The sequence below is a fragment of the Anomaloglossus baeobatrachus genome, unplaced genomic scaffold, assembly GCF_048569485.1.
Source record: "Anomaloglossus baeobatrachus isolate aAnoBae1 unplaced genomic scaffold, aAnoBae1.hap1 Scaffold_3251, whole genome shotgun sequence".
NCBI lineage: Eukaryota > Metazoa > Chordata > Amphibia > Anura > Aromobatidae > Anomaloglossus > Anomaloglossus baeobatrachus.
The window spans coordinates 62,810-79,548 of NW_027442641.1; the positions used below are offsets into that span (position 1 = coordinate 62,810).

The following is a 16,739-nucleotide window of genomic DNA, read 5'->3' on the forward strand; positions in this document are numbered from 1 at the left end:
CCAATGTGAAGGCGCTTCCCCTGATCAGCACGGCGACCCCCGCGGACCTACAGTCGCCCCCGCCAGACCAGTAGGATGGGCCATGGGTCCACTCCCTGGCCAGATGGTTGAAGGACCTAGAGGAGGGAAGGGAGCATTCCTGCAGGAAAAATACATCACTAGACTGAGTGTTAAGGAACGCAAAAATTGTCTGACGTCGGAACTTGTCTCTGATGCTCCTAACATTAATGGAAAAGATGTTAATGTTAGCAGTCATTGGAGGAAAGAGAAAGTTAGAGCAGGCGGTGTGCCTTAATTACCACTCCGGTCGGGCGGTTCTTCCTCTTTGGCACCTGCTGGTAAGGGTATCTCCAGCAGACCCTCTTCTTCTAGCTGATCGAGCAGGGATGGTGCCTCAGTGGCTTCCGACTCCTCCATTTCTTCTTCGGCCACAAGGGACTCCACCATCTGCTCCAACACGTCCGGTTCTGGGAGGAGGCCATCCTCCTGATAAGAACAGATACTACACTTGATCTTAGCCAAAAGGCCGAGAAGCGATAACCAGAATTGGTTTGGGCCTCGAGTGGCACCCTGGCCTATGCCGGACACATCTTAGGGAGAGAGAGCGAGAGGGAGACAAACCCACGCCTACACAAGACATTTTGTCACCCAAGCCAACCCTTGAAAAGGCTGCTTTGCAGAGCCAAAACAAGAAGAATGGTGCGTTTTGCAGCCGCCGCCCACTGCAATGAATCTGAATAACTCCTCCTTTAGGGCGCAAGCAACTCCCCTCCCCCTTGCAGTCTTTCCAATTCACGATACAAAAAGACGGACAGGACAGGTTGCCTGACTTTCCGTCACTGCCACCCTTTGCCATCCTTACCCGTAGAAAGCCCTTTCATCATCCCCAAACCCTAATCTTTTCCCTTTCCTTCCCAGCCCCCAAACCCTGCCCTCTGTACCTTTCTCACCACCCGCTTCCCTTCTCCTGTCATCCCCCTACCACCCGGGAAAAAAAGAGATTGCCCCCTCCTTCCACTAGCCCACCCTCCCACCCAAAGAACAACTTCTTCTGCGCAGCTTGTTTTCTAGGCAGCAGCGCTATTGTGATGTCATCGGGGGGCATTGTGACAAGCCGCCAGTGTTCCGTCTCTTCATGTTGTGCACAGTTCAAACGGAAAATACATCAACAGGCAGACTACAGAAAAGCTTACTATCAAAGGTTAGAGGGGGGCTTTCTCAGAGGGCTTTTTACAGTTTTTCTATTCCCAATTAGCCGTTTAAGTGTACTTATTGAAAATAGTAATTCTTTCATAGGCCGCCCTTTCTTAGTATTTGACGTTCCTTATATTGCGGTATGAGGCTTCGCAGTAGGTTGCAAACATTCATCACCCATGACTGTCCCCAATTGAGCTCAGAAGCTCAATGTCTATCATGACCTCTCTTTTAGAATGTCCAAGAGCAAGCAAACTATTCCTCCAGGAGAGGGCGCCAACAGACTACTAAAGAGATCATCATTACTCAAAGAAAACCCCAAAAACCAATGCATGATAGGAATAAACAGGTAACTTTCTTTGGAGTGGAAGCGGAGAGATCGCACCAGATGCCAATTCTAGATGTTATCACACCTGTGGTCACTGCAGCAGCAGGTGAATCCACTTTGTCCAAAAGGGATCTATTCCATTCAATTGCAAATGATCTAGATAAGACAGAGAACTGCAGCACGGGGACATAGCCGAGTTGGTCAGGTTGAGTGGTGATGAGTTTGCTATTTGGATGAATAAAGAAAGTCAAAAGTGTGAAAGATAAAAAACAAAAGGAGGAAGTGTGAAAAGTGAATGGGCCAAATTGAGGTGCATATGAAGACGTATGCTTTCTTCCAATTCATTAAATCGGGCTAATATGAATCAGGTGAATTGAGTTCTGCTTTTGGAAACTGGGTTAAGAAGGGGTGCACCGTTCCTGGAGGTACTGCAATACCAGGTCAATGCGTGGAGTGGACAGAGCAAGCTCTTTTTCCATCTCCCTGTTCTAAAAATCCATTTAATATATGGTCCCCAGATAGGGGACGTATCAGATATTAAACTGATAAGAACAGATTTTTGATTTAATGAAGCTTTCCAAAGCACCACAAAAAATGCATGACCGAAGTCACACCAAAAACAGTGCAAAGGCTAGGATTCGTGTGGACCCCACCGTGAGGAGAGGGTCCCCAAAAATCAACCCCGTCCCTCCGAGCCAGAAGGCCACAGCAAGGGTCAGGGATCTTCGGTGCTCCCCCAAGCCGAAGCCTGGTTGAGCCTTGTCGTTGCTCCCAGCGTCCACCCAGGCATCTTACCCAAGTGGAGTAGAGAGCTACTAGTTGTTGGTTTCGCAGCCGAAACTGCCCGGACCGTCAACCGGTGTTGGTTTCTCAGCCCAAGGCTAACCGGACCTCCAACCGGGTGTTGGTTTCTCAGCCGAAGCTGACCCAGACCTCCAACCGGGTGTTGGTTTCTCAGCCGAAGCTGACCCAGACCTCCAACCGGGTGTTAGTTTCTCAGCCCAAAGCTGACCAGACCTCCGACCGGGATTGTAAAAATTTCCCTTCCTAGCCAGAAGGCCGGGATAGGGTAATATGCTCAAAAAGTATGAAAAGGCAAGGTACGGTGTGCTACAGAGCCCAAGGCTTGCCGGGGTCCCAAGCCAGCAAGCTCAGACTCACTCCAGGGTCGTCAGTCCTGGGGCACGTTGTACCATAGCCCCCCACCCTTACTCAGTCTAATAGCCTCGATCCTGGTAGGGCCATGTTTTCCTCTAGATGAATATACTATCCACCCAGAGTACTAGCAAGCGCAACCTTCCAGTGTGCATTGTATCATTGTACTAAGGTGGCCTGGAGCTTAAACCACCTCTTCGAACAACACTACACTTGATCTTAGCCAAAAGGCCGAGAAGCGATAACCAGAATTGGTTTGGGCCTCGAGTGGCACCCTGGCCTATGCCGGACACATCTTAGGGAGAGAGAGCGAGAGGGAGACAAACCCACGCCTACACAAGACATTTTGTCACCCAAGCCAACCCTTGAAAAGGCTGCTTTGCAGAGCCAAAACAAGAAGAATGGTGCGTTTTGCAGCCGCCGCCCACTGCAATGAATCTGAATAACTCCTCCTTTAGGGCGCAAGCAACTCCCCTCCCCCTTGCAGTCTTTCCAATTCACGATACAAAAAGACGGACAGGACAGGTTGCCTGACTTTCCGTCACTGCCACCCTTTGCCATCCTTACCCGTAGAAAGCCCTTTCATCATCCCCAAACCCTAATCTTTTCCCTTTCCTTCCCAGCCCCCAAACCCTGCCCTCTGTACCTTTCTCACCACCCGCTTCCCTTCTCCTGTCATCCCCCTACCACCCGGGAAAAAAAGAGATTGCCCCCTCCTTCCACTAGCCCACCCTCCCACCCAAAGAACAACTTCTTCTGCGCAGCTTGTTTTCTAGGCAGCAGCGCTATTGTGATGTCATCGGGGGGCATTGTGACAAGCCGCCAGTGTTCCGTCTCTTCATGTTGTGCACAGTTCAAACGGAAAATACATCAACAGGCAGACTACAGAAAAGCTTACTATCAAAGGTTAGAGGGGGGCTTTCTCAGAGGGCTTTTTACAGTTTTTCTATTCCCAATTAGCCGTTTAAGTGTACTTATTGAAAGTAGTAATTCTTTCATAGGCCGCCCTTTCTTAGTATTTGACGTTCCTTATATTGCGGTATGAGGCTTCGCAGTAGGTTGCAAACATTCATCACCCATGACTGTCCCCAATTGAGCTCAGAAGCTCAATGTCTATCATGACCTCTCTTTTAGAATGTCCAAGAGCAAGCAAACTATTCCTCCAGGAGAGGGCGCCAACAGACTACTAAAGAGATCATCATTACTCAAAGAAAACCCCAAAAACCAATGCATGATAGGAATAAACAGGTAACTTTCTTTGGAGTGGAAGCGGAGAGATCGCACCAGATGCCAATTCTAGATGTTATCACACCTGTGGTCACTGCAGCAGCAGGTGAATCCACTTTGTCCAAAAGGGATCTATTCCATTCAATTGCAAATGATCTAGATAAGACAGAGAACTGCAGCACGGGGACATAGCCGAGTTGGTCAGGTTGAGTGGTGATGAGTTTGCTATTTGGATGAATAAAGAAAGTCAAAAGTGTGAAAGATAAAAAACAAAAGGAGGAAGTGTGAAAAGTGAATGGGCCAAATTGAGGTGCATATGAAGACGTATGCTTTCTTCCAATTCATTAAATCGGGCTAATATGAATCAGGTGAATTGAGTTCTGCTTTTGGAAACTGGGTTAAGAAGGGGTGCACCGTTCCTGGAGGTACTGCAATACCAGGTCAATGCGTGGAGTGGACAGAGCAAGCTCTTTTTCCATCTCCCTGTTCTAAAAATCCATTTAATATATGGTCCCCAGATAGGGGACGTATCAGATATTAAACTGATAAGAACAGATACTACACTTGATCTTAGCCAAAAGGCCGAGAAGCGATAACCAGAATTGGTTTGGGCCTCGAGTGGCACCCTGGCCTATGCCGGACACATCTTAGGGAGAGAGAGCGAGAGGGAGACAAACCCACGCCTACACAAGACATTTTGTCACCCAAGCCAACCCTTGAAAAGGCTGCTTTGCAGAGCCAAAACAAGAAGAATGGTGCGTTTTGCAGCCGCCGCCCACTGCAATGAATCTGAATAACTCCTCCTTTAGGGCGCAAGCAACTCCCCTCCCCCTTGCAGTCTTTCCAATTCACGATACAAAAAGACGGACAGGACAGGTTGCCTGACTTTCCGTCACTGCCACCCTTTGCCATCCTTACCCGTAGAAAGCCCTTTCATCATCCCCAAACCCTAATCTTTTCCCTTTCCTTCCCAGCCCCCAAACCCTGCCCTCTGTACCTTTCTCACCACCCGCTTCCCTTCTCCTGTCATCCCCCTACCACCCGGGAAAAAAAGAGATTGCCCCCTCCTTCCACTAGCCCACCCTCCCACCCAAAGAACAACTTCTTCTGCGCAGCTTGTTTTCTAGGCAGCAGCGCTATTGTGATGTCATCGGGGGGCATTGTGACAAGCCGCCAGTGTTCCGTCTCTTCATGTTGTGCACAGTTCAAACGGAAAATACATCAACAGGCAGACTACAGAAAAGCTTACTATCAAAGGTTAGAGGGGGGCTTTCTCAGAGGGCTTTTTACAGTTTTTCTATTCCCAATTAGCCGTTTAAGTGTACTTATTGAAAGTAGTAATTCTTTCATAGGCCGCCCTTTCTTAGTATTTGACGTTCCTTATATTGCGGTATGAGGCTTCGCAGTAGGTTGCAAACATTCATCACCCATGACTGTCCTCAATTGAGCTCAGAAGCTCAATGTCTATCATGACCTCTCTTTTAGAATGTCCAAGAGCAAGCAAACTATTCCTCCAGGAGAGGGCGCCAACAGACTACTAAAGAGATCATCATTACTCAAAGAAAACCCCAAAAACCAATGCATGATAGGAATAAACAGGTAACTTTCTTTGGAGTGGAAGCGGAGAGATCGCACCAGATGCCAATTCTAGATGTTATCACACCTGTGGTCACTGCAGCAGCAGGTGAATCCACTTTGTCCAAAAGGGATCTATTCCATTCAATTGCAAATGATCTAGATAAGACAGAGAACTGCAGCACGGGGACATAGCCGAGTTGGTCAGGTTGAGTGGTGATGAGTTTGCTATTTGGATGAATAAAGAAAGTCAAAAGTGTGAAAGATAAAAAACAAAAGGAGGAAGTGTGAAAAGTGAATGGGCCAAATTGAGGTGCATATGAAGACGTATGCTTTCTTCCAATTCATTAAATCGGGCTAATATGAATCAGGTGAATTGAGTTCTGCTTTTGGAAACTGGGTTAAGAAGGGGTGCACCGTTCCTGGAGGTACTGCAATACCAGGTCAATGCGTGGAGTGGACAGAGCAAGCTCTTTTTCCATCTCCCTGTTCTAAAAATCCATTTAATATATGGTCCCCAGATAGGGGACGTATCAGATATTAAACTGATAAGAACAGATACTACACTTGATCTTAGCCAAAAGGCCGAGAAGCGATAACCAGAATTGGTTTGGGCCTCGAGTGGCACCCTGGCCTATGCCGGACACATCTTAGGGAGAGAGAGCGAGAGGGAGACAAACCCACGCCTACACAAGACATTTTGTCACCCAAGCCAACCCTTGAAAAGGCTGCTTTGCAGAGCCAAAACAAGAAGAATGGTGCGTTTTGCAGCCGCCGCCCACTGCAATGAATCTGAATAACTCCTCCTTTAGGGCGCAAGCAACTCCCCTCCCCCTTGCAGTCTTTCCAATTCACGATACAAAAAGACGGACAGGACAGGTTGCCTGACTTTCCGTCACTGCCACCCTTTGCCATCCTTACCCGTAGAAAGCCCTTTCATCATCCCCAAACCCTAATCTTTTCCCTTTCCTTCCCAGCCCCCAAACCCTGCCCTCTGTACCTTTCTCACCACCCGCTTCCCTTCTCCTGTCATCCCCCTACCACCCGGGAAAAAAAGAGATTGCCCCCTCCTTCCACTAGCCCACCCTCCCACCCAAAGAACAACTTCTTCTGCGCAGCTTGTTTTCTAGGCAGCAGCGCTATTGTGATGTCATCGGGGGGCATTGTGACAAGCCGCCAGTGTTCCGTCTCTTCATGTTGTGCACAGTTCAAACGGAAAATACATCAACAGGCAGACTACAGAAAAGCTTACTATCAAAGGTTAGAGGGGGGCTTTCTCAGAGGGCTTTTTACAGTTTTTCTATTCCCAATTAGCCGTTTAAGTGTACTTATTGAAAGTAGTAATTCTTTCATAGGCCGCCCTTTCTTAGTATTTGACGTTCCTTATATTGCGGTATGAGGCTTCGCAGTAGGTTGCAAACATTCATCACCCATGACTGTCCCCAATTGAGCTCAGAAGCTCAATGTCTATCATGACCTCTCTTTTAGAATGTCCAAGAGCAAGCAAACTATTCCTCCAGGAGAGGGCGCCAACAGACTACTAAAGAGATCATCATTACTCAAAGAAAACCCCAAAAACCAATGCATGATAGGAATAAACAGGTAACTTTCTTTGGAGTGGAAGCGGAGAGATCGCACCAGATGCCAATTCTAGATGTTATCACACCTGTGGTCACTGCAGCAGCAGGTGAATCCACTTTGTCCAAAAGGGATCTATTCCATTCAATTGCAAATGATCTAGATAAGACAGAGAACTGCAGCACGGGGACATAGCCGAGTTGGTCAGGTTGAGTGGTGATGAGTTTGCTATTTGGATGAATAAAGAAAGTCAAAAGTGTGAAAGATAAAAAACAAAAGGAGGAAGTGTGAAAAGTGAATGGGCCAAATTGAGGTGCATATGAAGACGTATGCTTTCTTCCAATTCATTAAATCGGGCTAATATGAATCAGGTGAATTGAGTTCTGCTTTTGGAAACTGGGTTAAGAAGGGGTGCACCGTTCCTGGAGGTACTGCAATACCAGGTCAATGCGTGGAGTGGACAGAGCAAGCTCTTTTTCCATCTCCCTGTTCTAAAAATCCATTTAATATATGGTCCCCAGATAGGGGACGTATCAGATATTAAACTGATAAGAACAGATACTACACTTGATCTTAGCCAAAAGGCCGAGAAGCGATAACCAGAATTGGTTTGGGCCTCGAGTGGCACCCTGGCCTATGCCGGACACATCTTAGGGAGAGAGAGCGAGAGGGAGACAAACCCACGCCTACACAAGACATTTTGTCACCCAAGCCAACCCTTGAAAAGGCTGCTTTGCAGAGCCAAAACAAGAAGAATGGTGCGTTTTGCAGCCGCCGCCCACTGCAATGAATCTGAATAACTCCTCCTTTAGGGCGCAAGCAACTCCCCTCCCCCTTGCAGTCTTTCCAATTCACGATACAAAAAGACGGACAGGACAGGTTGCCTGACTTTCCGTCACTGCCACCCTTTGCCATCCTTACCCGTAGAAAGCCCTTTCATCATCCCCAAACCCTAATCTTTTCCCTTTCCTTCCCAGCCCCCAAACCCTGCCCTCTGTACCTTTCTCACCACCCGCTTCCCTTCTCCTGTCATCCCCCTACCACCCGGGAAAAAAAGAGATTGCCCCCTCCTTCCACTAGCCCACCCTCCCACCCAAAGAACAACTTCTTCTGCGCAGCTTGTTTTCTAGGCAGCAGCGCTATTGTGATGTCATCGGGGGGCATTGTGACAAGCCGCCAGTGTTCCGTCTCTTCATGTTGTGCACAGTTCAAACGGAAAATACATCAACAGGCAGACTACAGAAAAGCTTACTATCAAAGGTTAGAGGGGGGCTTTCTCAGAGGGCTTTTTACAGTTTTTCTATTCCCAATTAGCCGTTTAAGTGTACTTATTGAAAGTAGTAATTCTTTCATAGGCCGCCCTTTCTTAGTATTTGACGTTCCTTATATTGCGGTATGAGGCTTCGCAGTAGGTTGCAAACATTCATCACCCATGACTGTCCCCAATTGAGCTCAGAAGCTCAATGTCTATCATGACCTCTCTTTTAGAATGTCCAAGAGCAAGCAAACTATTCCTCCAGGAGAGGGCGCCAACAGACTACTAAAGAGATCATCATTACTCAAAGAAAACCCCAAAAACCAATGCATGATAGGAATAAACAGGTAACTTTCTTTGGAGTGGAAGCGGAGAGATCGCACCAGATGCCAATTCTAGATGTTATCACACCTGTGGTCACTGCAGCAGCAGGTGAATCCACTTTGTCCAAAAGGGATCTATTCCATTCAATTGCAAATGATCTAGATAAGACAGAGAACTGCAGCACGGGGACATAGCCGAGTTGGTCAGGTTGAGTGGTGATGAGTTTGCTATTTGGATGAATAAAGAAAGTCAAAAGTGTGAAAGATAAAAAACAAAAGGAGGAAGTGTGAAAAGTGAATGGGCCAAATTGAGGTGCATATGAAGACGTATGCTTTCTTCCAATTCATTAAATCGGGCTAATATGAATCAGGTGAATTGAGTTCTGCTTTTGGAAACTGGGTTAAGAAGGGGTGCACCGTTCCTGGAGGTACTGCAATACCAGGTCAATGCGTGGAGTGGACAGAGCAAGCTCTTTTTCCATCTCCCTGTTCTAAAAATCCATTTAATATATGGTCCCCAGATAGGGGACGTATCAGATATTAAACTGATAAGAACAGATACTACACTTGATCTTAGCCAAAAGGCCGAGAAGCGATAACCAGAATTGGTTTGGGCCTCGAGTGGCACCCTGGCCTATGCCGGACACATCTTAGGGAGAGAGAGCGAGAGGGAGACAAACCCACGCCTACACAAGACATTTTGTCACCCAAGCCAACCCTTGAAAAGGCTGCTTTGCAGAGCCAAAACAAGAAGAATGGTGCGTTTTGCAGCCGCCGCCCACTGCAATGAATCTGAATAACTCCTCCTTTAGGGCGCAAGCAACTCCCCTCCCCCTTGCAGTCTTTCCAATTCACGATACAAAAAGACGGACAGGACAGGTTGCCTGACTTTCCGTCACTGCCACCCTTTGCCATCCTTACCCGTAGAAAGCCCTTTCATCATCCCCAAACCCTAATCTTTTCCCTTTCCTTCCCAGCCCCCAAACCCTGCCCTCTGTACCTTTCTCACCACCCGCTTCCCTTCTCCTGTCATCCCCCTACCACCCGGGAAAAAAAGAGATTGCCCCCTCCTTCCACTAGCCCACCCTCCCACCCAAAGAACAACTTCTTCTGCGCAGCTTGTTTTCTAGGCAGCAGCGCTATTGTGATGTCATCGGGGGGCATTGTGACAAGCCGCCAGTGTTCCGTCTCTTCATGTTGTGCACAGTTCAAACGGAAAATACATCAACAGGCAGACTACAGAAAAGCTTACTATCAAAGGTTAGAGGGGGGCTTTCTCAGAGGGCTTTTTACAGTTTTTCTATTCCCAATTAGCCGTTTAAGTGTACTTATTGAAAGTAGTAATTCTTTCATAGGCCGCCCTTTCTTAGTATTTGACGTTCCTTATATTGCGGTATGAGGCTTCGCAGTAGGTTGCAAACATTCATCACCCATGACTGTCCCCAATTGAGCTCAGAAGCTCAATGTCTATCATGACCTCTCTTTTAGAATGTCCAAGAGCAAGCAAACTATTCCTCCAGGAGAGGGCGCCAACAGACTACTAAAGAGATCATCATTACTCAAAGAAAACCCCAAAAACCAATGCATGATAGGAATAAACAGGTAACTTTCTTTGGAGTGGAAGCGGAGAGATCGCACCAGATGCCAATTCTAGATGTTATCACACCTGTGGTCACTGCAGCAGCAGGTGAATCCACTTTGTCCAAAAGGGATCTATTCCATTCAATTGCAAATGATCTAGATAAGACAGAGAACTGCAGCACGGGGACATAGCCGAGTTGGTCAGGTTGAGTGGTGATGAGTTTGCTATTTGGATGAATAAAGAAAGTCAAAAGTGTGAAAGATAAAAAACAAAAGGAGGAAGTGTGAAAAGTGAATGGGCCAAATTGAGGTGCATATGAAGACGTATGCTTTCTTCCAATTCATTAAATCGGGCTAATATGAATCAGGTGAATTGAGTTCTGCTTTTGGAAACTGGGTTAAGAAGGGGTGCACCGTTCCTGGAGGTACTGCAATACCAGGTCAATGCGTGGAGTGGACAGAGCAAGCTCTTTTTCCATCTCCCTGTTCTAAAAATCCATTTAATATATGGTCCCCAGATAGGGGACGTATCAGATATTAAACTGATAAGAACAGATACTACACTTGATCTTAGCCAAAAGGCCGAGAAGCGATAACCAGAATTGGTTTGGGCCTCGAGTGGCACCCTGGCCTATGCCGGACACATCTTAGGGAGAGAGAGCGAGAGGGAGACAAACCCACGCCTACACAAGACATTTTGTCACCCAAGCCAACCCTTGAAAAGGCTGCTTTGCAGAGCCAAAACAAGAAGAATGGTGCGTTTTGCAGCCGCCGCCCACTGCAATGAATCTGAATAACTCCTCCTTTAGGGCGCAAGCAACTCCCCTCCCCCTTGCAGTCTTTCCAATTCACGATACAAAAAGACGGACAGGACAGGTTGCCTGACTTTCCGTCACTGCCACCCTTTGCCATCCTTACCCGTAGAAAGCCCTTTCATCATCCCCAAACCCTAATCTTTTCCCTTTCCTTCCCAGCCCCCAAACCCTGCCCTCTGTACCTTTCTCACCACCCGCTTCCCTTCTCCTGTCATCCCCCTACCACCCGGGAAAAAAAGAGATTGCCCCCTCCTTCCACTAGCCCACCCTCCCACCCAAAGAACAACTTCTTCTGCGCAGCTTGTTTTCTAGGCAGCAGCGCTATTGTGATGTCATCGGGGGGCATTGTGACAAGCCGCCAGTGTTCCGTCTCTTCATGTTGTGCACAGTTCAAACGGAAAATACATCAACAGGCAGACTACAGAAAAGCTTACTATCAAAGGTTAGAGGGGGGCTTTCTCAGAGGGCTTTTTACAGTTTTTCTATTCCCAATTAGCCGTTTAAGTGTACTTATTGAAAGTAGTAATTCTTTCATAGGCCGCCCTTTCTTAGTATTTGACGTTCCTTATATTGCGGTATGAGGCTTCGCAGTAGGTTGCAAACATTCATCACCCATGACTGTCCCCAATTGAGCTCAGAAGCTCAATGTCTATCATGACCTCTCTTTTAGAATGTCCAAGAGCAAGCAAACTATTCCTCCAGGAGAGGGCGCCAACAGACTACTAAAGAGATCATCATTACTCAAAGAAAACCCCAAAAACCAATGCATGATAGGAATAAACAGGTAACTTTCTTTGGAGTGGAAGCGGAGAGATCGCACCAGATGCCAATTCTAGATGTTATCACACCTGTGGTCACTGCAGCAGCAGGTGAATCCACTTTGTCCAAAAGGGATCTATTCCATTCAATTGCAAATGATCTAGATAAGACAGAGAACTGCAGCACGGGGACATAGCCGAGTTGGTCAGGTTGAGTGGTGATGAGTTTGCTATTTGGATGAATAAAGAAAGTCAAAAGTGTGAAAGATAAAAAACAAAAGGAGGAAGTGTGAAAAGTGAATGGGCCAAATTGAGGTGCATATGAAGACGTATGCTTTCTTCCAATTCATTAAATCGGGCTAATATGAATCAGGTGAATTGAGTTCTGCTTTTGGAAACTGGGTTAAGAAGGGGTGCACCGTTCCTGGAGGTACTGCAATACCAGGTCAATGCGTGGAGTGGACAGAGCAAGCTCTTTTTCCATCTCCCTGTTCTAAAAATCCATTTAATATATGGTCCCCAGATAGGGGACGTATCAGATATTAAACTGATAAGAACAGATACTACACTTGATCTTAGCCAAAAGGCCGAGAAGCGATAACCAGAATTGGTTTGGGCCTCGAGTGGCACCCTGGCCTATGCCGGACACATCTTAGGGAGAGAGAGCGAGAGGGAGACAAACCCACGCCTACACAAGACATTTTGTCACCCAAGCCAACCCTTGAAAAGGCTGCTTTGCAGAGCCAAAACAAGAAGAATGGTGCGTTTTGCAGCCGCCGCCCACTGCAATGAATCTGAATAACTCCTCCTTTAGGGCGCAAGCAACTCCCCTCCCCCTTGCAGTCTTTCCAATTCACGATACAAAAAGACGGACAGGACAGGTTGCCTGACTTTCCGTCACTGCCACCCTTTGCCATCCTTACCCGTAGAAAGCCCTTTCATCATCCCCAAACCCTAATCTTTTCCCTTTCCTTCCCAGCCCCCAAACCCTGCCCTCTGTACCTTTCTCACCACCCGCTTCCCTTCTCCTGTCATCCCCCTACCACCCGGGAAAAAAAGAGATTGCCCCCTCCTTCCACTAGCCCACCCTCCCACCCAAAGAACAACTTCTTCTGCGCAGCTTGTTTTCTAGGCAGCAGCGCTATTGTGATGTCATCGGGGGGCATTGTGACAAGCCGCCAGTGTTCCGTCTCTTCATGTTGTGCACAGTTCAAACGGAAAATACATCAACAGGCAGACTACAGAAAAGCTTACTATCAAAGGTTAGAGGGGGGCTTTCTCAGAGGGCTTTTTACAGTTTTTCTATTCCCAATTAGCCGTTTAAGTGTACTTATTGAAAGTAGTAATTCTTTCATAGGCCGCCCTTTCTTAGTATTTGACGTTCCTTATATTGCGGTATGAGGCTTCGCAGTAGGTTGCAAACATTCATCACCCATGACTGTCCCCAATTGAGCTCAGAAGCTCAATGTCTATCATGACCTCTCTTTTAGAATGTCCAAGAGCAAGCAAACTATTCCTCCAGGAGAGGGCGCCAACAGACTACTAAAGAGATCATCATTACTCAAAGAAAACCCCAAAAACCAATGCATGATAGGAATAAACAGGTAACTTTCTTTGGAGTGGAAGCGGAGAGATCGCACCAGATGCCAATTCTAGATGTTATCACACCTGTGGTCACTGCAGCAGCAGGTGAATCCACTTTGTCCAAAAGGGATCTATTCCATTCAATTGCAAATGATCTAGATAAGACAGAGAACTGCAGCACGGGGACATAGCCGAGTTGGTCAGGTTGAGTGGTGATGAGTTTGCTATTTGGATGAATAAAGAAAGTCAAAAGTGTGAAAGATAAAAAACAAAAGGAGGAAGTGTGAAAAGTGAATGGGCCAAATTGAGGTGCATATGAAGACGTATGCTTTCTTCCAATTCATTAAATCGGGCTAATATGAATCAGGTGAATTGAGTTCTGCTTTTGGAAACTGGGTTAAGAAGGGGTGCACCGTTCCTGGAGGTACTGCAATACCAGGTCAATGCGTGGAGTGGACAGAGCAAGCTCTTTTTCCATCTCCCTGTTCTAAAAATCCATTTAATATATGGTCCCCAGATAGGGGACGTATCAGATATTAAACTGATAAGAACAGATACTACACTTGATCTTAGCCAAAAGGCCGAGAAGCGATAACCAGAATTGGTTTGGGCCTCGAGTGGCACCCTGGCCTATGCCGGACACATCTTAGGGAGAGAGAGCGAGAGGGAGACAAACCCACGCCTACACAAGACATTTTGTCACCCAAGCCAACCCTTGAAAAGGCTGCTTTGCAGAGCCAAAACAAGAAGAATGGTGCGTTTTGCAGCCGCCGCCCACTGCAATGAATCTGAATAACTCCTCCTTTAGGGCGCAAGCAACTCCCCTCCCCCTTGCAGTCTTTCCAATTCACGATACAAAAAGACGGACAGGACAGGTTGCCTGACTTTCCGTCACTGCCACCCTTTGCCATCCTTACCCGTAGAAAGCCCTTTCATCATCCCCAAACCCTAATCTTTTCCCTTTCCTTCCCAGCCCCCAAACCCTGCCCTCTGTACCTTTCTCACCACCCGCTTCCCTTCTCCTGTCATCCCCCTACCACCCGGGAAAAAAAGAGATTGCCCCCTCCTTCCACTAGCCCACCCTCCCACCCAAAGAACAACTTCTTCTGCGCAGCTTGTTTTCTAGGCAGCAGCGCTATTGTGATGTCATCGGGGGGCATTGTGACAAGCCGCCAGTGTTCCGTCTCTTCATGTTGTGCACAGTTCAAACGGAAAATACATCAACAGGCAGACTACAGAAAAGCTTACTATCAAAGGTTAGAGGGGGGCTTTCTCAGAGGGCTTTTTACAGTTTTTCTATTCCCAATTAGCCGTTTAAGTGTACTTATTGAAAGTAGTAATTCTTTCATAGGCCGCCCTTTCTTAGTATTTGACGTTCCTTATATTGCGGTATGAGGCTTCGCAGTAGGTTGCAAACATTCATCACCCATGACTGTCCCCAATTGAGCTCAGAAGCTCAATGTCTATCATGACCTCTCTTTTAGAATGTCCAAGAGCAAGCAAACTATTCCTCCAGGAGAGGGCGCCAACAGACTACTAAAGAGATCATCATTACTCAAAGAAAACCCCAAAAACCAATGCATGATAGGAATAAACAGGTAACTTTCTTTGGAGTGGAAGCGGAGAGATCGCACCAGATGCCAATTCTAGATGTTATCACACCTGTGGTCACTGCAGCAGCAGGTGAATCCACTTTGTCCAAAAGGGATCTATTCCATTCAATTGCAAATGATCTAGATAAGACAGAGAACTGCAGCACGGGGACATAGCCGAGTTGGTCAGGTTGAGTGGTGATGAGTTTGCTATTTGGATGAATAAAGAAAGTCAAAAGTGTGAAAGATAAAAAACAAAAGGAGGAAGTGTGAAAAGTGAATGGGCCAAATTGAGGTGCATATGAAGACGTATGCTTTCTTCCAATTCATTAAATCGGGCTAATATGAATCAGGTGAATTGAGTTCTGCTTTTGGAAACTGGGTTAAGAAGGGGTGCACCGTTCCTGGAGGTACTGCAATACCAGGTCAATGCGTGGAGTGGACAGAGCAAGCTCTTTTTCCATCTCCCTGTTCTAAAAATCCATTTAATATATGGTCCCCAGATAGGGGACGTATCAGATATTAAACTGATAAGAACAGATACTACACTTGATCTTAGCCAAAAGGCCGAGAAGCGATAACCAGAATTGGTTTGGGCCTCGAGTGGCACCCTGGCCTATGCCGGACACATCTTAGGGAGAGAGAGCGAGAGGGAGACAAACCCACGCCTACACAAGACATTTTGTCACCCAAGCCAACCCTTGAAAAGGCTGCTTTGCAGAGCCAAAACAAGAAGAATGGTGCGTTTTGCAGCCGCCGCCCACTGCAATGAATCTGAATAACTCCTCCTTTAGGGCGCAAGCAACTCCCCTCCCCCTTGCAGTCTTTCCAATTCACGATACAAAAAGACGGACAGGACAGGTTGCCTGACTTTCCGTCACTGCCACCCTTTGCCATCCTTACCCGTAGAAAGCCCTTTCATCATCCCCAAACCCTAATCTTTTCCCTTTCCTTCCCAGCCCCCAAACCCTGCCCTCTGTACCTTTCTCACCACCCGCTTCCCTTCTCCTGTCATCCCCCTACCACCCGGGAAAAAAAGAGATTGCCCCCTCCTTCCACTAGCCCACCCTCCCACCCAAAGAACAACTTCTTCTGCGCAGCTTGTTTTCTAGGCAGCAGCGCTATTGTGATGTCATCGGGGGGCATTGTGACAAGCCGCCAGTGTTCCGTCTCTTCATGTTGTGCACAGTTCAAACGGAAAATACATCAACAGGCAGACTACAGAAAAGCTTACTATCAAAGGTTAGAGGGGGGCTTTCTCAGAGGGCTTTTTACAGTTTTTCTATTCCCAATTAGCCGTTTAAGTGTACTTATTGAAAGTAGTAATTCTTTCATAGGCCGCCCTTTCTTAGTATTTGACGTTCCTTATATTGCGGTATGAGGCTTCGCAGTAGGTTGCAAACATTCATCACCCATGACTGTCCCCAATTGAGCTCAGAAGCTCAATGTCTATCATGACCTCTCTTTTAGAATGTCCAAGAGCAAGCAAACTATTCCTCCAGGAGAGGGCGCCAACAGACTACTAAAGAGATCATCATTACTCAAAGAAAACCCCAAAAACCAATGCATGATAGGAATAAACAGGTAACTTTCTTTGGAGTGGAAGCGGAGAGATCGCACCAGATGCCAATTCTAGATGTTATCACACCTGTGGTCACTGCAGCAGCAGGTGAATCCACTTTGTCCAAAAGGGATCTATTCCATTCAATTGCAAATGATCTAGATAAGACAGAGAACTGCAGCACGGGGACATAGCCGAGTTGGTCAGGTTGAG

The 16,739-nt window shown here is 47.0% G+C and overlaps 9 non-coding genes and 1 pseudogene across 9 annotated transcripts; all 10 read right to left on the minus strand.

The window, feature by feature from the left end:
• Positions 1-454: 454 nt before the first annotated feature.
• Positions 455-538, minus strand: LOC142270204 (U2 spliceosomal RNA; annotated as a pseudogene).
• A 1,387-nt stretch (positions 539-1,925) lies between these two features.
• Positions 1,926-2,118, minus strand: LOC142270201 (U2 spliceosomal RNA). Its single transcript, XR_012735539.1, has one exon. It is a non-coding gene; the product is annotated as a U2 spliceosomal RNA (small nuclear RNA).
• Positions 2,119-4,307: 2,189 nt separating this feature from the next.
• On the minus strand, positions 4,308-4,498 carry LOC142270238 (U2 spliceosomal RNA). Its single transcript, XR_012735570.1, has one exon. It is a non-coding gene; the product is annotated as a U2 spliceosomal RNA (small nuclear RNA).
• A 1,387-nt stretch (positions 4,499-5,885) lies between these two features.
• LOC142270239 (U2 spliceosomal RNA) lies at positions 5,886-6,076 on the minus strand. The gene has a single exon (XR_012735571.1). It is a non-coding gene; the product is annotated as a U2 spliceosomal RNA (small nuclear RNA).
• Positions 6,077-7,463: 1,387 nt separating this feature from the next.
• Positions 7,464-7,654, minus strand: LOC142270241 (U2 spliceosomal RNA). The gene has a single exon (XR_012735573.1). It is a non-coding gene; the product is annotated as a U2 spliceosomal RNA (small nuclear RNA).
• Positions 7,655-9,041: 1,387 nt separating this feature from the next.
• On the minus strand, positions 9,042-9,232 carry LOC142270242 (U2 spliceosomal RNA). Its single transcript, XR_012735574.1, has one exon. It is a non-coding gene; the product is annotated as a U2 spliceosomal RNA (small nuclear RNA).
• A 1,387-nt stretch (positions 9,233-10,619) lies between these two features.
• On the minus strand, positions 10,620-10,810 carry LOC142270244 (U2 spliceosomal RNA). Its single transcript, XR_012735575.1, has one exon. It is a non-coding gene; the product is annotated as a U2 spliceosomal RNA (small nuclear RNA).
• Positions 10,811-12,197: 1,387 nt separating this feature from the next.
• Positions 12,198-12,388, minus strand: LOC142270245 (U2 spliceosomal RNA). The gene has a single exon (XR_012735576.1). It is a non-coding gene; the product is annotated as a U2 spliceosomal RNA (small nuclear RNA).
• A 1,387-nt stretch (positions 12,389-13,775) lies between these two features.
• LOC142270246 (U2 spliceosomal RNA) lies at positions 13,776-13,966 on the minus strand. The gene has a single exon (XR_012735577.1). It is a non-coding gene; the product is annotated as a U2 spliceosomal RNA (small nuclear RNA).
• A 1,387-nt stretch (positions 13,967-15,353) lies between these two features.
• LOC142270247 (U2 spliceosomal RNA) lies at positions 15,354-15,544 on the minus strand. The gene has a single exon (XR_012735578.1). It is a non-coding gene; the product is annotated as a U2 spliceosomal RNA (small nuclear RNA).
• Between the last annotated feature and the right edge of the window lie 1,195 nt (positions 15,545-16,739).